Below are 22,101 nucleotides of genomic sequence, written 5' to 3'. Positions count from 1 at the left end.
ATTCATTCTATTCCTAAAGCAAAATTCTATTCAACCTACCAAACGAGCCCTCATAAAACACAAGTTGAACTAAGTAGATAATGATAAGTTCCTAAATAAATTGAACACTTGGGTTGTAAGGCCCAGGTTTTTGAACCAGAACAATAAACAAAACGGTTTTATATTCCCTTTTTCTTCTCTCTTTATTTTCTTGTATTGGAGAGGGCATTATAATAGAAGCCATGATTGGTTTTTGTAGAATTCCTTTCTCACTATATATAAATAAAGCTACTTGATCGAAGTATGCTTCAATTTAGAAGTGAATATAATTATATAAATGTATGCCCCTAGTATTTCTATAGGCTCTATGACTAATTAAACGAGCTTTTAGGCACTTCAACCATATCATTATTTTTATAAGCAACATTGTCATACCAACTCATTCTGTAGGCCTCCACTAACTTTTCTTCTTCTTTTGGTTTATGCTGCATAATTCTGCGTAAATTTCAAAGAATAATAGTATCAATAAACATCACCTTTGGTTGCAGTTCACACTACCCAGATTTCTAAAGCTCATGGATGGGACGAGGTTAGAGTATCTTCAACAGGCTAAATGAGGTTTTTTGGCTACTTCAATAAAACAACAACAACAACAACAACAAAGCCTTTTCCCACTAAGTGGGGTCGGCTATATGAATCCTAGAACGCCATTGCGCTCGGTTTTGTGTCATGTCCTCCGTTAGATCCAAGTACTCTAAGTCTTTTCTTAGAGTCTCTTCCAAAGTTTTCCTAGGTCTTCCTCTACCCCTTCGGCCCTGAACCTCTGTCCCGTAGTCACATCTTCGAACCGGAGCGTCAGTCGGCCTTCTTTGCACATGTCCAAATCACCGGAGCCGATTTTCTCTCATCTTTCCTACAATTTCGGCTACTCCTATTTTACCTCGGATATCCTCATTCCCAATCTTATCCTTTCTCGTGTGCCCACACATCCCACAAAGCATCCTCATCTCCGCTACACCCATTTTGTGTACGTGTTGATGCTTCACCGCCCAACATTCTGTGCCATACAACATCGCTGGCCTTATTGTCGTCCTATAAAATTTTCCCTTGAGCTTCAGTGGCCTACGACGGTCACACAACACGCCGGATGCACTCTTACACTTCATCCATCCAGCTCGTATTCTATGGTTGAGATCTCCATCTAATTCTCTGTTCTCTTGCAAGATAGATCCTAGGTAGCGAAAACGGTCGCTTTTTGTGATCTTCGCTAGATTGCTCCGGTCATTAGTGTGGATAAGTATATAAATGGATAGAGATAGGAAAGCAAACACAAGATGTACGTGGTTCACCCAGATTGGCTACGTCCACGGAATAGAAGAGTTCTCATTAATTGTGAAGGGTTTACACAAGTACATAGGTTCAAGCTCTCCTTTAGTGAGTACAAGTGAATGATTTAGTACAAATGACATTAGGAAATATTGTGGGAGAATGATCTCGTAATCACGAAACTTCTAAGTATCGGAGTGTGGTGTCGTCTTGACTTGCCTTATCTGTCTCATAGGTAGATGTGGCATCTTCTCTGGAAGTACTCTTCCTCCATCCAGGGGTGGTATCTTTAACTGGTGGAGATGCACAAGGTAATGTATCAATTTCACTTGAATCTTACTTGTAGTTTCAAGCTTGGTCAAGCGCGATACAAACCATGTAGTAGGAGTCCCCCAAGTCGCCGAGCTAGGGGGTCTGCTGAAAGAAGTGATAGACAAGGTAAGCAATCAGAGCTCCGACTGATTGTTCACCTTCTCCCCATCTTGCAGCAGCATGAAGGATAAAGAGAAGAAAAATGAGAAGAGATGATATGAGATACTTTTGCTTTTGAATAAGTAACTTTCCACAGGCTTATTCTTGAACTGAGCTGGAGGGTTTTCTGGTTTCCTCCAGAGTATAAGGCCGACTGAAGAATTTGAGGGTCAAAACAAGTCCATCAAATCTAGAGTACGTTCCACCCTGCTGATATGGGATACTTTTGCTTTTGACAGAGTAATGGATGTATCGGCACGTGTGCTGTTATGCTTGTCTCCACATGCTTCTTTGTATCCTTCGCACTTGCCCTATCTGTTCCTCAAGCAGATACGGAATCTTCCCTGGAAACATAAGATGTTGAAGATGAGTACTCGAGAGCAATGCCAGGTAAGTAATCAGGTAAGGGGTTCCAGGCAGTCAGTTCCTGGCTGGAAGCTTGATTCCAAGTGCTGACTGATTGCTCTCTTTCTCATTGTCTTGCAGGTAAAAACAAGGCCAAAGGAAAAGACAGGGAAAAAGCATGATATGGGATACTCTTGCTTTTAACCCTGATGATATGAGATATTCTTGCTCTAGTATAGCTTGTTTGCAGAGGTATTATCAGGGGGGAAGAAAGCTGAATATTTCGAAAGGCTTCGTTGGGAGTGCCCTCTCAGATATGATGAAGGGTTGAGCATTTTTGCAGGTCTGCCTGTCCGTTGGGGATGGAGGTCGACATATATAGGAGTCTCCCTAACAACAAGTAGTAATGCTATTCATTTACCCTGCTTGGTCATAGCACGGTAGTGGGAGCTGCCAGTTTCACATGTTTTAACTATGTCAGAGCACTTTGAAAAAGTGGTCTGTGGTATCTGGCTCTCGAGATTCGGAGAACGATGCCTCTTCGATTTTTGAGAAAGCAATCATGCTGGGGGTCTGGCTCTCGAGATTCAGAGAGCAGTGTCTCTTCGATTTTTGAGGAAGTAATCATGTTGGGAGTCTGGCTCTCGAGATTCGGAGGGCGGTGCCTCTTCGATTTTGGAGCAAGCAATCCTGTTGGGAGTGTTGTCTCGAATGTGAGTAAAGGTTGGGCATGTTTGCTAGTCTACCTTACCCGGAAGCACAAAGGTTGACACACAGGGACTTTCCAATTATCTAGCAATGGTACTGTTCCTTTACCCTCTCTTCGCTTTTGAGAAAGTAGTCATGTTGGGAGTCTGGCTCTCGAGATTTGGAGGGCGGTGCCTCTTCGATTTTGGAGCAAGCAATCTTGTTGGGAGTGTTTTCTCGAATGTGAGTAAAGGTTGGGCATGTTTGCTAGTCTACCTTGCCACGAAGCACAGAGGTTGACACACAGGAACTTTCCAATTATCCAGCAATGGTACTGTTCCTTTACCCTTGTGGGTAATAATATGGTAGCTAGACCTTCAAAATTTATGTGTCTAAACTTTGTTAGTGTTGTTTCTTTGCTATTCTTTTACCTTTCTTGGTCAGAGCGATGTAGTGGGAGCTGCAAGCTTCACGTGCTCAACTTTGGCAGAGAACTTTGGCAAAGTTATCTGTGGTACCCATGAGCTATTGTTGCGTGTGGGAAGTGGGTGATTGAACAGTAAGATTCATGTGCTTTCTACTTCACCAGAAGTCTTCGACAGAATACCCATAATTTCTGCAAAGCTGAGTGTGCGTGTGACAGGTGCTGACAAGGCTAGAATAGTAGGTGCCTCTTCGATTTCTGAGATCGGCCCTCGTGGTCTCTGAGCAGCCCAGCTTTTGAGAAAGCGAGCGCTTCTTCGATTGATTCGGAGAACGATGCCGTATCGATTTTTGAGAAAGCAATCATGCTGAGGGTCTGGCTCTCGAAGATTCGGGGAGCAGTGTCTCTTCGATTTTTGAGAAAGTAATCATGTTGGGAGTCTGGCTCTCGAGATTCGGAGGGCGGTGCCTCTTCGATTTTGGAGCAAGCAATCTTGTTAGGAGTGTTTTCTCGAATGTGAGTAAAGGTTGGGCATGTTTGCTAGTCTACCTTGCCACGAAGCACAGAGGTTGACACACAGGGACTTTCCAATTATCCAGCAATGGTACTGTTCCTTTATCCTCTCTTCGATTTTTAAGAAAGTAGTCATGTTGGGAGTCTGGCTCTCGAGATTCGGAGGACGGTGCCTCTTCGATTTTGGAGCAAGCAATGTTATTGGGAGTGTTTTCTCGAATGTGAGTAAAGGTTGGGCATGTTTGCTAGTCTACCTTGCCACGAAGCACAGAGGTTGACACACAAGGACTTTCCAATTATCCAGCAGTGGTACTGTTCCTTTACCCTTGTGGGTAATAATATGGTAGCTAGACCTTCAAAATTTATGGGTCTAAACTTTGTTAGTGCTGTTTCTTTGCTATTCTTTTACCCTTCTTGGTCAGAGCGATGTAGTGGGAGCTGCAAGCTTCACGTGCTCAACTTTGGCAGAGAACTTTGGCAAAGTTATCTGTGGTACCCATGAGCTATTGTTGCGTGTGGGAAGTGGGTGATTGAACAGTAAGATTCATGTGTGTTCTACTTCCCCAGAAGTCTTCGACAGAATGCCCATAATTTCCGCAAAGCTGAGTGTGCGTGTGACAGGTGCTGACACGGCTGGAAAAGTAGGTGCCTCTTCGATTTCTGAGATCGGCCCTCGTGGTCTCTGGGGAGCCCAGCTTTTGAGAAAGCGAGCGCCTCTTCGATTTCTGAGATCGGCCTTCGTGGTCTTTGAGCAGCCCAACTTTTGAGAAAGCAAACGCCTCTTCGATTTCTGAGATCAACCCTCGTGATCTCTAAGCAGCCCAACTTTTGAGAAAGCAAACGCCTCTTCGATTTCTGAGCAGGCGCCTCTTCGATTTCTGAAGCTCCGTCGAGTGCAGATTTTTATAGAGGCTGGCATTAAGTTCCAAAGCACACTTGAATCTCCACCAGTAGAAGCTTCATTCTTGCACTTCTAAGATCTTGATTTGTCCGACCTCTTCTCTCTGCAACACCTTTGAAAATGTCTGGCCCCTCCGACCGTCGTTTTGACTTGAACCTTGTTGAAGAGGCAGCCCCGCCTTCTCCAGACAACATATGGCGCCCATCCTTCGTCTCCCCTACTGGTCCTCTTACCGTTGGAGATTCCGTGATGAAGAATGATATGACCGATGCGGTGGTGGCCAGGAACCTTCTCACTCCCAAAGATAACAGACTACTTTCCAAACGGTCTGATGAGTTAGCTGTTAAAGATTCGCTGGCTCTCAGTGTTCAGTGTGCAGGTTATGTGTCTAATATGGCCCAACGCCTATTTGCTCGAACCCGCCAAGTTAAATCATTGGCGGCTGAAGTGATGAGTCTCAAACAGGAGATTAGAGGGCTCAAGCATGAGAATAAACAGTTGCACCGGCTCGCACATGACTATGCTACAAACATGAAGAGGAAGCTTCACCAGATGAAGGAAACTGATGGTCAGGTTTTACTTGATCATAAGAGATTTGTGGGTTTGTTCCAAAGGCATTTATTGCCTTCGTCTTCTGGGGCTGTACCGCGTAATGAAGCTCCGAATGATCAACCTCTGATGCCTCCTCCTTCTAGGGTTCTGTCCAGTACTGAGGCTCCAAATGATCCCCCTCCGGTGCCTTCTCTTTCTGGGGCTCTACCGACTGCTGAGACTTCTCCTAAGCAACCTTTGTGAAGGCTCCCTCTTGTGTGTTTATTTTGACTCATGTATATGTACATATTTGTAGCTTATCGGGGATATCAATAAATAAGCTTTCCTTCATTTCAACGTATTGTGTTAAATACACCAAAGCCTTCTTCGCTAAGTTCTTTGAATTTTCTTTTGTTGAAGCTTGTATGTTGAAGCTTTCTGAGTGGAGCATGTAGGTTGGGGTAGTGTTCCCTTAATTTCCCGAGTGAGGAAAACTTCTCGGTTGGAGACTTGGAAAATCCAAGTCACTGAGTGGGATCGGCTATATGAATCTTAGAACGCCATTGTGCTCGATCCTGAGTCATGTCCTTCGTTAGATCCAAGTACTCTAAGTCTTTTCTTAGAGTCTCTTCCAAAGTTTTCCTAGGTCTTCCTCTACCCATTCGGCCCTGAACCTCTGTCCCATAGTCGCATCTTCTAATCGGAGCGTCAGTAGGCCTTCTTTGCACATGTCCAAACCACCGTAACCGATTTTCTCTCATCTTTCCTTCAATTTCGGCTACTCCTACTTTACCCCGGATATCCTCATTCCTAATCTTATCCTTTCTCGTGTGCCCACACATCCAACGAAGCATCCTCATCTCCGCTACACCCATTTTGTGTACGTGTTGATGTTTCACCGCCCAACATTCTGTGCCATACAGCATCGCCGGCCTTATTGCCGTCCTATAAAATTTTCCCTTGAACTTCAGTGGCATACGGCGGTCACACAACACGCCGGATGCACTCTTCCACTTCATCCATCCAGCTTGTATTCTGTGGTTGAGATCTCCATCTAATTCTCCGTTCTTTTGCAAGATAGATCCTAGGTAACGAAAACGGTCGCTCTTTGGTATTTCTTGATCTCCGATCCTCACCCCTAACTCGTTTTGGCCTCCATTTGCACTGAACTTGCACTCCATATATTCTGTCTTTGATCGGCTTAGGCGAAGACCTTTAGATTCCAACACTTCTCTCCAAAGGTTAAACTTTGCATTTACCCCTTCCTGAGTTTCATCTATCAACATTATATCGTCTGCGAAAAGCATACACCAAGGAATATCATCTTGAATATGTCCTGTTAACTCATCCATTACCAACGCAAAAAGGTAAGGACTTAAGGATGAGCCTTGATGTAATCCTACAGTTATGGGAAAGCTTTCGGTTTGTCCTTCATGAGTTCTTACGGCAGTCTTTGCTCCTTCATACATATCCTTTATAGCTTGGATATATGCTACTCGTACTCCTTTCTTCTCTAAAATCCTCCAAAGAATGTCTCTTGGGACCCTATCATACGCTTTTTCCAAATCTATAAAGACCATGTGTAAATCCTTTTTCCCATCTCTATATCTTTCCATCAATCTTCGTAAGAGATAGATTGCCTCCATGGTTGAGCGCCCTGGCATGAACCCGAATTGGTTGTCCGAAACCCGTGTCTCTTGCCTCAATCTATGCTCAATGACTCTCTCCCAAAGCTTCATTGTATGACTCATTAGCTTAATACCCCTATAGTTCATGCAATTTTGTACGTCGCCCTTATTCTTGTAGATAGGCACCAAAGTGCTCGTTCGCCACTCATTTGGCATCTTCTTCGTTTTCAAAATCCTATTGAAAAGGTCAGTGAGCCATGTTATACCTGTCTCTCCCAAAAGTTTCCACACTTCGATTGGTATATTGTCTGGGCCTATTGCTTTTTTATGCTTCATCTTCTTCAAAGCTACAACCACTTCTTCCTTCCGGATTCGACGATAAAAAGAGTAGTTTCTACACTCTTCTGAGTTACTCAACTCCCCTAAAGAAGCGCTCATTTCATGTCTTTCATTGAAAAGATTATGAAAATAACCTCTCCATCTGTCTTTAACCGCGTTCTCTGTAGCAAGAACCTTTCCATCCTTATCCTTGATGCACCTCACTTGGTTTAGGTCCCTTGTCTTCTTTTCCCTTGCTCTAGATAGTTTATAGATATCCAACTCTCCTTCTTTGGTATCTAGTCGTTTATACATATCGTCGTAAGCCGCTAACTTAGCTTATCTGACAGCTTTCTTCGCCTCTTGCTTCGCTTTTCTATACCTTTCACCATTTTCATCGGTCCTCTCCTTGTATAAGGCTTTACAACATTCCTTCTTAGCCTTCACCTTTGTTTGTACCTCCTCATTCCACCACCAAGATTCCTTTTGGTGTGGGGCAAAGCCCTTGGACTCTCCTAATACCTCTTTTGCTACTTTTCGGATACAACTAGCCATGGAATCCCACATTTGGCTAGCTTCCCCCTCTCTATCCCACACACATTGGGTGATTACCTTCTCTTTGAAAATGACTTGTTTTTCTTCTTTTAGATTCCACCATCTAGTCCTTGGGCACTTCCAAGTCTTGTTCTTTTGTCTTACTCTTTTGATATGTACATCCATCACCAACAAGCGATGTTGATTAGCCACGCTCTCTCCTGGTATAACTTTGCAATCCTTACAAGTTATACGATCCCCTTTCCTCATTAGAAGAAAATCTATTTGTGTTTTTGACGACCCACTCTTGTAGGTGATCACATGTTCTTCTCTCTTCTTAAAGAAGGTGTTGGCTAAGAAGAGATCATATGCCATTGCAAAATCCAAGATAGCTTCCCCATCCTTGTTTCTCTCCCCAAAACCATGGCCACCATGAAAACCTCCATAGTTGCCTGTCTCCCTGCCCACGTGTCCATTTAAATCTCCTCCTATAAATAACTTCTCCGTCTGAGCAATTCCTTGCACCAAGTCTCCAAGATCTTCCCAAAATTTCTCCTTCGAACTCGTATCCAACCCTACTTGAGGTGCGTACGCACTAATCACATTGATAAGTTCTTGTCCTATTACAATCTTGATTGCCATGATTCTATCTCCTACCCTCTTGACATCTACAACATCTTGTACCAAGGTCTTGTCCACGATGATGCCAACACCGTTTCTCGTTCTATTTGTGCCCGAATACCAAAGTTTAAACCCTGAGTTTTCTAGATCCTTTGCCTTACTACCAACCCACTTAGTTTCTTATAGGCACATAATATTTATCATTCTCCTCACCATAACTTCCACTACTTCCATAGATTTTCCCGTTAAGGTTCCTATATTCCACGTTCCTAAACGCATTTTGCTCTCTTGAACTCTACCCTTCTGTCCTAGCTTCTTCACCCTCCCCCGTCTAATAGGATCAAAGTACTTCTTTTGTGTGTCCCGGGTAAAGTTGATAGGAGCATATGCTCCCAAACAACTTTGAGTGGAGTCGTTCGAAAAGAAGTTTCTATGGCCCCCTTGCTCATTTAACACTGCATCCGGGTGCCGATGGAGATACAGCGACCCTTGCTCACTTATCACTGTGCTCGGGCCACACAGCGCGCCACTTACGGGTGACGCCCTAGCTTTAGCGCGATTTTGTTCTGGATTCATTTTCATAAGGATTCGACGTGATCATGGAGTGCCGGCTGTCGACTACCTGACGCCCTCCCCATCCTCCTTTATCCGGGCTTGGCTACTTCAATAAAAAATGTAAAAAAAACACCAAACTTTAATAGGCTAGCTATCTTAACTTTGTGAATAGTAAGTAGCTAAATTTAGTTAGAAGGAAGGCAAAAGTTAAATATTTGCTAAACATTAAAAACTATAAAATGCATTGTTTGTGGGCTTCAAGAGAAGAAAAAAAAGGCTTGGATTCATATTTTAACTTAAGCTAAAATAGCTAGTTTTGTTGGAAATGGTGGCTAGCCAAGTTAACATTGAGTCATTTGATTAGATAGTTGTTGGAGATGCTCTTATGTAGAAATGGCAACTCAACCCATTAGGTTGTTAATGAGTACCTATTAAGACCTATGTAAATTGATATCACCATAATATAGATGTAAGATTGGTAGTGGGGATGATGATTAAGGTGCAATCAAACTAAATAGATTTTAATGGTACCATTAACAACTCAGTGTATTGATTTGACCTCTCTACTATTATATGATATTTCAGGTGACTCCAAAAATCCTTTTCTTTTAATTTTAGTTTATAATTTTCTGTACTTTTTTATATTTCGGCCGGTTCCCCATAGAATTTTTGCTTTAGTAATGCAGGGCCATGGCCATGGCATTGATACTCATTAGAGTGTTATAAAAAATATTTTAAAAATAAATTTAGATATAAAATAAGGAAAAACATATGCAAATGTGACAACCGTCCTAATAACAAACTTGAAAACGCAGATGTAATCTCCGACCAAATTGACATAAAGTTTGGAGAACACAAAAGATGTTCCCTGACATGATAAAGAGACAAAGCCGGAATTGGATACTAAGGTAAGGAATAATCAAAACCCTGCATTACCAAGGTGCATGCATATATTGCATAAACATCGATCTCACGTGTTGATCATGCCATGAATTATTAATTTGTCCTCCTATTTTTGTATATATCAGTTCATACAAAACAGAGATTTGGTGTTTGTCCTAATTTTATAATTTATCAATCAAAGTGTATGTGTGCAATGTGCATGCATGTATCTAGTGCTATGATTAAATTTCCCTTCCCGGCCCCGGTTGCTTTTCTTCTTTATTCTTAAAGTTTGGCATACATTTTTGCCCTATAATCAACACAATGAGATTAGAGGTTAATCATATTCCCATCACGAATTTTATCATGTGACAGTGTTATGATCACAATACTTCTGTAAGCCACTATGTAAAATAAGAGTATTAGTGTCCGAAATAATGTAGTAATTCGTTTGATTTGCGGATTATAGCCTTAGGAATTATGTACATGAAATCGTTCTTATATTTGGAAAAACCAATGATGGGAACGAACAATGCCACATGAATTTATCAAACCCAGCTATATATAGAGAAGTATTTTCTCATTACGTGAGAAATTCTTCTTTTTTTTCTTTAATAAATTACCATAAATGTAAATTTGTAATACTATATGTTACATATGTAATGCAAATGTATTATTGGAAGGCAAACCATATTTTTCTATTTCCATTCGTCATAATTTTCTATGAATCAAAGGAGTGTTATGTTAAAAAAAACTAAAAGATGAGAAAAGAAAAAAAAACTTATTGTAAAACTCTGAATCTTATTTCATATACACAACAAAAAGAATACAGTAAAATTGTCAAGAAAGCTACATAACATGAAAAAACTAGTATACATCTCGCCAAACTTTAGTTATAAGAAGTGTATTTATAAAAACTTAAGTCTGAACAAATAGGAAAGGCTATAAAAGCCCTAATAACTAATAGAAAAGTATTCATAAAATATAGCTTATTACTACAAAACCCTAATACTTAAAATACCAAAATGCACTTACATAATAATAAACCAAATTGCTAACTAGTTAACTTTTCAACAGGCTAAACATATATGCAGCAACTTTTATCTAATAAGGGGTGCTGGAACTTGCATTTCTTCAACAAAGTGGAAAAAATATCAGTATATCAACAGTTAGTTGATTAAATACACCAATAGTTTAGTTGCAAGATTGACTATGCATAATCAAGTTTAGTAGGCTAAAACTTCTTCCTGTTAATTAAAATTGCACTAATTAACTGCAGTGGAGGACTACATCTACTTCCGTTTCTTTAATTATATCACTCACACATTGTCAACTTTTGAGCAACTTTAATCACCAATTTGCTATGATATTTGATGACCGTCTACTGTGCTTTAATATAAGTGGGATGAAAATTAAATACAGGGAATTAATTAAAGTTTTAGCTTTTCTGCTAGGTAATCAGAGCATTTACTTGGATGAACTCCTAACTATTATCAGCCTGCTGAAAATGGCAAAACTATATGTACATTTGACGGTTGTAAAGTTCATAGTTAACTGCAATGGCATGTAAATTTGGTGATCGAGAGCATCTACGATCCCACGTCTAGGCTTAATTTGCGAAGCTCGAATCGTGTTTAATTAAGATTAAACTTCCGTCTCAATGAACTTTTAGCCCAGTTAATAAAGAGCATTTACCCTTACCCTTGATATCCCTGAGTCCAAATCTATCCTTCTCACTTGTATAAGAAACATGTGTAAACTTCCTTTACAAAAAGATTAAGTGTTATAAACCATTAAAAGTATATCTACATAAATCCAACTTAAAAATAAAATGTGCCGATAATACAAGATTATTGGACCAATACCAAGTTGCGGTGAACAAAAGCCGACCTATTAGCCGGAGACAGTAGGGTGTGGGGACTGATAGCTGAAGAAAAAAAAAATTTCAAGGAGTCTGTATTTAACTATCTTTTGTAGATCACATAGACCACGTAACGTTCCAATTGATAATTGGATTTTTTTTTAATGATTTAAAGAAGAAATTCACAGTGGTGGAAAGGAGTTGAGCCTAACATGACAATGTGGGTTCGAATCCCGTCGGTGGCTAATTTAACATCTAATCTAACAAAATCTATAATTTGACAAACAAAAAAAATCCAATCATCAACCTGCCCATGTTATGTTGTTTACAAAATATGATTCAATTAGATGGTTTCTCTCACATCACCCTAAAATAATATAAGAAGATTAGAGCTCTAACAATTGTGATTAATTTTCATATTCACTGGGAAATCGGGTGGTGAGCAGTCAAATGCTGTACCTTCTCATCACTCATCAGTGATTCAGAATGTAGCTTGGGGTTTGTGACTATTAATTAGTAGCCTGAGGCTATGAGAGGTGCTTGGATTATTTGCCAAAAAAGGGGAAAATGGAAAAAAAAGAAAAGAGGTGCTCGGATAAAAGAAAAGAAAAACGAGTTCTTTGTTGCAACCGATAATGCTTGAAAAACAAACAAACAGAGATTAATCAGTACTATCTCATCAAAAGAAAGTATGACCGCATGATCCTCTATTAAATGGATGATGTGGCATTTGTGGAACCTGCTTCAATGTCGTGAACAGCCACACTTACACCAGTGGAATCAAACTGTGTGATTGATTATCGTTTTGGAATATGAAGTATTGATCAAGGAGAAGACGAAACTCTATGATAACTAGTTTTGGCCCATTAGTGCAAACGTGATCCACTTGTCAACTCACAAATGAGTGATACGCTTGTTGCATTATTAGTTTAACGAAAGGATCATTAAATTGATTAAATTTCAAATCATCACGGTGCAAAGTGAAAAAATTGAAATGTCATAGCTCATTTAAAAATCACTCCAAACATGTCGAATGTGAAATGTAGTTAGCCCTAAATTTTAAGTGATCATATAATCGTTCTCGATTTTTCTCTTATTTTATAAATTGATTGATGCTAAAAACAAAAAAAATGTTATTTTTTTCATATGCCTTACCTATTTTGAGTAAGATTTGCAATTAATATTATCTAGTAATCTGAATAAAAGTAATCAATAAGATGAGAATTAGTCTCCTATTGGTTGAGTTGCTTGAATTAGTGTATATATTTATGGAGTCCCTTCACATAGCAAGCTACATTTCTGATCAGATAAGTTTTTCTATTTCCATTTGGCAATAAGGCTAGCTAGGTATATAAGTAGCTGAGCCAGTACAATATCGGTTGGTGATCTTAATATATAGGACCACAAAAAAGGGTTCTCAATCACCCTATGATCTCTGCAATTGTCAACTTAAACTTGTAGATTGATATATGCAAAACCTTTTATTAGGCATCCACCAAGAGATGGACAAATTTGTTCTTGTACTCAAGGAAATTCCACTTAAGAAACACAACAAAAAAAACCTAGAATCTCCAACCCATGAAGCGAAAAGAAGAAGATTAAATAAAGTTTAAAGAGCTATTATTGATACTTCAAAAAAATCATTACGCACCGGTACTGTTTTTTTTATGATGTAAGTGTGATTCTAGATTAATATTCTTTCTTTGATATTGTATAGAGAAAATTTCGAATTTGTAATTAGCAAGCAGAAGATTCATTGACAAAGTAATCAGAGAATCATGCTGTACCCAAAGAATAAGCATATGAATAGAAGAAGAAAAAAGCAGAGTAATCTATTAGAAAACCTTATTGTGTCTTTATCATCCTTATTGTGTCTTTATCATCATAACAATGTTGAACTTGGCAAGTCCATATAATAAATTAAAATTTAACAACAAAATGCAAACATGCTTCGAGGCGATATAAAAACTATTTTTTTAAAGAATTTTAGCCAAAATGATTTTCTAAGACTAACATAATTTCTCACTTAGGTTTTTACAATGAAAATTTATAGAAGTAGTCATTGAGTTTGTCTAGCGTAAATCATTTTGGTCATTCCATAAAAAATATGGCAATATTCTCGTTAGATTGTAACATGAACAACCATGTGATCACCTTTTTAAGGGTATTTTTGTCTAACCAGCCATTCCACTTAACGAGAATATTGACAAATTTTTTACAAAATGACCAAAATGAGTTACGGTAGACAAATGACTACTTCAAACGATTTTCATTATCAATGACCAAAATAAAGAATTTTCATTGTCAAGCACCAAAATAAAATATGTCAATTTCAAGTATCATTTTGTTTAAAAAACCATTTCTAAAATCAAAATGCACGCACGTATTCATTTACAAAGGCACAACAAAGAGGAGAGGTAATAAAGTCAAAGGGTCAAACTTGAAACCCTCTTTTTCTCACTATATAAATTCTTGCTGAACTTGGTTTGGGTTTCTTTTGTTTACGGATGGAGTGAGTTAATCACAGTTCTATCCGGTTAGTCATGTTCCCATAGTTGCATGACTTTTTGAACAGAAAACAAGGTTTATTATTTCAATTTCCACATCTACTTTTGATTTGGTAGTTGTTGATTAATCTTATCTGTACCTGTTACTATTTTGTGACTATATATGATTTATTTGACTTCCCAATTCTATATAATTAGTACCATTGAAATACATTTGACATACGTTAAGCCTACCTTTCTACAATTTCTCATTGTTGCTTAAGTGGAACAAAATTAACTCAAACATTGCTTATGAAGAGAATGAAGTTGCATAATCTTTCATAAAATTTTCAATCCCGCAGCAACGCGCGCACAAATATCTAATAATTAACTATGTTTAGATATTCTACATCGAAAAAGAAAGCTTTGCCTAAATATTTTAAATAATCTTCTAAACATCGAAAAAGGAAGCTTTGCCTAAATATTTTTGTTGATGCACAAAATCAGCGAAGACTTTGGTACAACAGAAAGTGTCAGGTTTTGTGACCTTCGCTTGGTTGCTTCCGTCACTAGTGAGGATAAGTACGTAAATGAATAGAGACAGAGAAGCAAACACATGATGTACGTGGTTCACCCAGATTGGCTACGTCCACGGAGTAGAGGAGTTCTTATTAGTAGTGAAGGGCTTACACAAGTACAAAGGATCAAGCTCTCAATTTAGTGAGTTCTTGTGAATGATTTAACACAAAATGGCATTAGGCCATATTGTGGGGGAATGACCCCTATTTATAGAAAAACTTGTAGCTTTGTCACATTGACATGTGTCATGTTATGATTGGTTCTTGATGTCGACACGTGCTGCGCTCTGATTGGCTTCTAATCTTGACACGTGTCGAGTAGTGATTGGCCTCCTGGTCGGAGGGGAACTCTTCTGGGTCCTTGACAGTATAGCGTTGGCCGGTGCTCGGTAGTTTCGGGATTGGTCAAGTATGGTACAAACAGTGCTCCCCTAAGTTCCGAGTGAGGGAAACTCCTCGGTTGGGGACTTGCAAGATCCAATCCCTTGAGTAATCACGAAACTTCTAAGTACCGAAGTGTGGTCTGATCTTCATCTGCCCTTCTCTGGAAGTACCTTTCCTCCATCCGGGAATGGTGTACTTAGCTGATGTTGACGCACAAGGTAATGTATCAATTTCACTTAAAGCTTAGTTGTAGTTTCGGGCTTAGTCAAGTGTGATACAAACCCTATAGTAGGAGTCCCCCAAGTCGCCGAGCTAGGAGATCTGCCGAAAGAGGTGACAGACAAGGTAAGCAGTCAAACTTCCAAGTAAGCAACCCAAGGTCAGAGGTTTGACTTCAGCTTCCGGTTGATTGTTCTCCTTCTCCTTGTCTCTCATTCAACTGCCAGGATAAGGAGAAGCAAATGGATAAGAGATGATATGAGATACTTTTGCTTTTGAAGAAGTAACTTTCCACAGGCTTATTCTTGAACTGTGCTGGAGGGTTTTCTGGTGCCCTTTAGAGTATAAGGCCGACTAAAAAATTTGAGGGTCAAAACAAGTCCATCAAATCTAGAGTACGTTCGACCTTGATGATATGGGATACTTTTGCTGTTGACGGAATAATGAATGTGGTATGGAAAGGTGTCGTGCTGTAGTGATCTGTTTCAGCTCACCGTTGAACCTTCTGCTCCAATCTTTTGCATGGCAGAAGTGGTGTGCAACCTTTGCATTTAAATGGTCCTTCAGAACATTCCTTCATAGTGACTCATCCACGCTTGGCAGCTTCAGTGTAAAGAGCCAATATCTGATCAACTGTCATGAGGTATTTGCCGGTGGAATTCGTGACCTTGACAGCAGTTGAGGATGAGTACTCGAGAGCAATGCTAAGTAAGCAACCAGGCAAAGGCTCCAGGCAGTCAGTTCCAAATTGGAGGTTTGATTTCAGGTTCCGACTGACTGCTCTCTTTCTCCTTGTCCTGCAGGTGTGGACAAGGACAAAGACAAAGACAGGGAGAAAGCATGATATGGGATACTCTTGCTTTCGACCCTGATGATATGAGATACTCTTGTTCTTGGTGTGGCTTATTTGCTGAGGTATTATCGGGGGGAAATAAAGCTGAGTATTTCGAGAGGTTATGTTGAGGGTGCCTTTTCGAACGCGAGAAAGGGTTGAGCATTTTTGCAGGTTTGCCTGTCCGTTGAGGAGGGAGGTCAATGTATATAGGGATTTCCCAATAACAAGTAGTAATGCTATTCCTTTACCCTTCTTGGTCACAGTAATGTAGTGGGAGCTGCCAGCTTCACGTGTTTTAATTTTGTCAGAGCACTTTGAAAAAGTGGTATGTGGTATCTGGAAAGCTGATGTTACGTGTGAAGATTACAGACAAGCTTTATCTAAGGAAATCTGGCTCTCGAAGTTCTGAGAGTTGTGCCTCTTCGGTTTTCGAACAAGCAATCCCGTCGAGGATCTGACTCTCGAGATTCGGAAAGCGGTGCTACTCCGGTTTTTGAGAAAGTAATTATGTTGGGAGTCTTTTCTCGAATGTGAGTAAAGGTTGGACGTTCTTGCCAACCTGTCTTGCCGCAAAACACGGAGGTCGACACACATAGGGACTTTCCAGTTGTCAAGCAGTGGTGCTGTTCCTTTACCCTTATGGGTAATAGTAGGGTAGCTGGAACTTCGAAATTCTCGTGCCTAAACTTTGTCAGAGATCTTTGACAAAGTTATATGTGGTACCCGAGGAGTTGATGGTGCATATGGAGAGCGGTGATTGAACAATAAGATTCACGTGCTTTCTACTTCACCAGAAATCTTCGACAAATTGCCCATAATTTCCGCAAAGCTGAGTGTGCATGTGACAGGTGCTGACGAGGCTGAAAAAGCAGGTGTTTCTTCGATTTCTGAGATCGGCCCTCGTGGTCTCTGAGCAGCCCAGCTTTTGAGAAAGCAAACGCCTCTTCGATTTCTGAAGCTCCGTCGAGTGCAGATTTTTATAGAGGCTGGCATTAAGTTCCACAGCACACTTGAATCTCTACCAGTAGAAGCTCATTTCTTGCACTTCTAAGATCTTGATTTGTCTGACCTTTTCCCTCTTCAACACATTTGAAAATGTCTGGACCCTCAGACCGTCGTTTTGACTTGAACCTTGGAGAAGAGACAGCCACGCCTTCTCCAGACAACATATGGCGCCCATCCTTCATATCCCCTACTGGTCCTCTTACCGTTGGGGATTCTGTGATGAAGAATGATATGACCGCTGCAGTGGTGGCCAGGAACCTTCTCACTCCCAAAGATAACAGACTACTTTCCAAACGGTCTGATGAGTTGGCTGTTAAGGACTCTCTGGCTCTTAGTGTTCAGTGTGCAGGTTCTGTGTCTAATATGGCCCAACGCCTATTTGCTAGAACCCGCCAAGTTGAATCATTGGCTGCTGAAGTGATGAGTCTCAAACAGGAGATTAGAGGGCTCAAGCATGAGAATAAGCAGTTGCACCGGCTCGCCCATGACTATGCTACAAACATGAAGAGGAAGCTTGACCAGATGAAGGAATCTGATGGTAAGGTTTTACTTGATCATCAGCGGTTTGTGGGTTTGTTCCAAAGGCATTTATTGCTTTCGTCTTCTGGGGCTGTACCTGGTAATGAAGCTTCAAATGATGACCCTCCAATGCCTCCTCCTTCTGGGGTTTTGTCAAGTACTGAGGCTCCGGATAACCACCCTCCGGTGCTTTCTCTTTCTGGGGCTCTACCGACTGCTGAGACTTCCCCTAAGCAACCTTTGTGAAGGCTTCCTTTTGTTTGTTTATTTTGACTCATGTATATGTACATATTTGTGGCTTATCGAAAATATTAATAAATAAGCTTTGCTTCATTTCAACATATTGTGTTAAATACACCAAAGCCTTCTTCATAAAGTTCTTTGAATTTTTACTTTTGTTGGAACCTGTATTGTTGAAGCTTTGTGAGTGAAGCATATAGTTTGAGGTAGTGTTCCCTTAATTTCCCGAGTGAGGAAAACTTCTCGGTTGGAGACTTGAAAAATCCAAGTCACTGAGTGGTTGTGAGACTGCCGAGTGTCAAGGTGCAGTAGCATATGGTGGGAGTCCCCCAAGTCTTCAGGCGAAGAGAGTTGCCGAATGAGGTGTCTAGCTAGTAGTCAATGTCATGAGTAGGAAAACTTCACTTGTTTCTTTTCGAAGTGGTAACCCAGGGCTCTTTCTTCATATATTGTTTTTTTTTTTGTTATGAAGATGTGTTAGGCCCAAAGAAGTGGAGGCCTAGGCCCTTTTTTTTTTTTTTTTTTTTTTTTTTTTTTTTTTTTTTTTGTCGACTGAGTGGGATGTTTTCAGCTGAATCCAAATAGGGGGATGTTTTCAGCCGAATCCAAATAGGGGGATGTTTTCAGCCGAATCCAAGGAGGAGGGAAAGCATGACTCATCATCATTTGTCATGATGTTGTTCCCACGCTTCATCATCATTTACTACTTTTCCTTTTCTTCTTTCATAATATGCCATCAATGTGTTTAATTTTCTTTTGCTTTGCCTTTCCTTTTTGGCTGGAAAGATTGCCATCTTTCCTCACAATCTGATTTGCTGCAGTCTTGTTGAAGGAAATGTGGGTGGTGGAGCTAGGTAAACCAAGGAGGGTGTCTACGTAGAGGGAGTGGTAGCTCTTCAATATAACACCATTTTCTGTGGCTCAAATCGCAAAACCATCTTCATGAAAGTTGTTCCTTAGCTCGTGAACTACAACATATCCGAATTGGAGATCCACCGGAGTAGTACAACTCCAGAAATTCAGGTATGATGAGTGATTGTTCGTCATTTGTATATCAACGCGTCAGACTTGTTGTGAGCTTCAAAAACTCCATTTTCTCTTGCTCAGATCAACATACTTTCTTCATCGAAGTTGTTCCTTAACTTGTGAACTACAACATATCCAAAATTGAGATCCCTCGGAACTGTATAACTCAAGAAATTCAGGTATGATGAATGACTGGTTATTATTTTTCTGTCAACCCGTCAGATTTGTTGTGAGCTTCGAAACTCCATTTTCTATTGTTCAGATCAGCATGCTTTCTTCATTGAAGTTGTTCCTTAACTTGTGAACTACAACATATCCAAAATTGAGATCCCTCGGAGCTGTATAACTCAAGAAATTCAGGTATGATGAATGACTGGTTATTATTTTTCCGTCAACCCGTCAGATTTGTTGTGAGCTTCGAAACTCCATTTTCTATTGTTCAGATCAGCATGCTTTCTTCATTGAAGTTGTTCCTCATCGTCTCTTTCATAACATATAAAAAATTCAGAATGAACTAATGGTTAAATATTTCCAGATCTTCGAAACATCACAGCAGCTTCGAAATCTGCAAGAATCCGACTGTCATGTTTGGAGCTTCAACACTTTAATTTCCGTCGCTCAAACAGAAATGGTTCCTTCTTGAAAGTTGTTCATATGCTCAAGAACTATAGGGTGTCCAAAATTCAGCTCCATTGGAGAAGAGCAGAGGTTGTAGAAATTTGATAGATGAAAGGAGGCGGAAGAGGGAGAGAGAGAAAAAGTCTCTTGGGTTGGATTTCTATTTTGGGGCAGATTCCAATTTTTGTAGCACCTTCATTATTGATGAATTGCTTGTACTTTTGTCCATTATGAAACTTGGGACTTTGGCTTGTTGTTGGATCTATTATAATATGTTTGGGAACATATATAAGTGAATAAATAAGAAGGAAAATTTTGGGCCCTTGTGGGTGTAAAACAAAAAATGTTTATGTTTACCCAAGTGTTTTTGTACAAGTTCAAGGGCATCTTGGGTTTTGTGAACAAAATTTGTTTATTTGGAGCAAGGTTTTGTGTTGAAGCTTTGTAGGTGAAGCTTTGGCGTTGAAGCTTTCTAGGTGAAGCTTTGATGGTGAAGCTTTGTAGATGAAGCTTTGTAGATGAAGCTTTCTAGGTGAAGCTTTGATGGTGAAAGTATGTAGAGGGAGCTTTCTAGGTGAAGCTTTTTTAGGTGAAGCTGTGTAGGTGAAGCTTTTTTAAGTGAAGCTTTTCGGTTGGAGTTTTTTGGGTGAAGCTTTGTGGGTGAAGCTTTCTAGGTGAAGCTTTGATGGTGAAAGTATGTAGAGGGAGCTTTCTAGGTGAAGCTTTTTTAGGTGAAGCTGTGTAGGTGAAGCTTTTTTAAGTGAAGCTTTTCGGTTGGAGTTTTTTGGGTGAAGCTTTGTGGGTGAAGCTTTGTGGGTGAAGCTTTTTAGGTGAAGCTTTTTGGATGAAGCTGTTTTTTTTTTTTTTTTGGCGCTTGACACGGTCTTCATTTGCTTGTTTTGTAGTGACTGTGGAAGACAGATTGCTTTCTGATTGAGAAGGGTTCCGGCATCGCTTTGCACCATCTTCATGTGGGTAATATAGGAACTTCCTTATGTTTTGATCATGCATGTAGTGATAGAATTTGTTTCTTCTTATTGTAGATGTCAGAGCCTGGAAGTTCTAGTGATGAGGGCTCTTCTAGCTTTAGCTCTAAGTCTGAGTCTGCAATGTCGGAGTCTTCAGGGTCTTTGTTAGAGTCCTGTACTAGAGAAACATTGGATGATCTTCCCAACCGTCAAACTTTAGCTATTGCTAGTTCTTCCTCCGTGGCGTTGGGTGAGGGGGTTGTTTTTGATGCCATACCCATAGTTCGCTCTGAGTTCACAGCAGACCATCTAAAGAATAACTTGTTAAATAATGAGAAGCAGGTTGAGGCGCTAAGGCAGTCATGTAATATCCCTCGTAGTGTAGGGATACGTTTGGTACATGATGAAGAATGGCCTTCTGAGCCTCCCCAGGGTCATGTTATGTTCTACACCCAGATATTACTGACTTTAGGGGTGAGACTACCTTTACATCCGTGGTTGCAAAAGATGTTATCTTTGATCGGATATGCACCTGGGCAACTCAATCCTGGTTTCTGGGATACTTTGATTGGATTTTATATCATTTGGATGGAGTGTGGGTTGTGTGAGCCTTCCTTCCATCAGTGGCGTTACTGTTACAAGATGCGCCCAGCAAAATCATGCACTGGTTATGCCGAGTGTGCATGTCGGAGTGAGAGAGAGCGTATTGTGTATGGTAAGAAAAAGGCATACTACACATGGAAAAACCGTTGGTGCTTTCTGTATAATGATTGGGAGTATGATAAGGGTGTCACGCCTGAGCGACGTGTGCTTACTCACTTCCAGACTGTAGGTTGTAACGTATCAACCGTTCGTACTATTTGCTATTTGTTGTGGTCTTTTCTTGCTTCTAACACTTTGCTTCATGTAGTGACGCGGGGCACCATCCAACTGTTTGGGCAGGAGCTATCTGACATAGAGAAGGTGTTGAGGGTGCCCAAAGAGGATAGACACTTAAGCAAGCTACGACCCTTATTTCGTCGGTACGGTTTCCAACCCTTAGTTTCCGAGAGCCAGGGACGATCGAGTAAGTTGTATCCTTCATGTAAACTTAGCTCAATTCCTTACTTTATTTGGAAAGTTGTATTTCTTATTTTGATTTTCCTTATGCAGTGGAGAAGGTAAGCAAGAAAACAGGGACTAGCACCAATAAAAGGAAAGCACCAGTGTTAGTTCCTTCGGAAGACATCCTACCGCATAAGAAAATTCATAAGTTCCGAGGGGAACCATCCGTTAGACCTAAGTCCCAAGATGGGGTCCTTAAGGGGCCTGCCTTTAGGAAAACTGGAGTCGAGGCCGTTGAAAATGCTGCTGCCGTAGTTGCAGGAGAAGGGAGCTGACTGTTGCCTCCTCCTCTTACTATGGAGCACACTGTCCAGGAAAGTGATCCTGGTTCCCGCCATGAGGGGAAAGGCAAGGAAAGAGCTGGCAGTGTCCCGTGGAAGGACTTGAGGGTTGCCACGCGGCCAAAGGATTTTGGGGATATCAACAATTGCTTGGCAGGGCGTCGATTCGCCTTCGATGAGCTCGGAGAGCCCTTAGCTAAGGATGAATCGGATTGCGACCAGATGTTGAAGCTGTCTTCATATGTGAGTGTTACTTTGTCAT

At 40.5% G+C, this 22,101-nt stretch overlaps 1 long non-coding RNA gene across 1 annotated transcript; it reads left to right on the top strand.

Annotated features, from left to right (window-relative positions):
- The first annotated feature begins 18,724 nt into the window (after positions 1-18,724).
- LOC139192834 (uncharacterized) lies at positions 18,725-19,550 on the top strand. Its single transcript, XR_011577268.1, has 4 exons — positions 18,725-18,865; positions 18,950-19,047; positions 19,131-19,228; positions 19,404-19,550. It is a non-coding gene; the product is annotated as an uncharacterized lncRNA (long non-coding RNA).
- Positions 19,551-22,101: the final 2,551 nt, after the last annotated feature.

This window comes from Malus domestica, chromosome 16 (genome assembly GCF_042453785.1).
Source record: "Malus domestica chromosome 16, GDT2T_hap1".
Classification (NCBI taxonomy): domain Eukaryota; kingdom Viridiplantae; phylum Streptophyta; class Magnoliopsida; order Rosales; family Rosaceae; genus Malus; species Malus domestica.
Note: the sequence above shows the minus strand (reverse complement) of the source record. Positions and strands in the feature narration are given on the sequence as shown.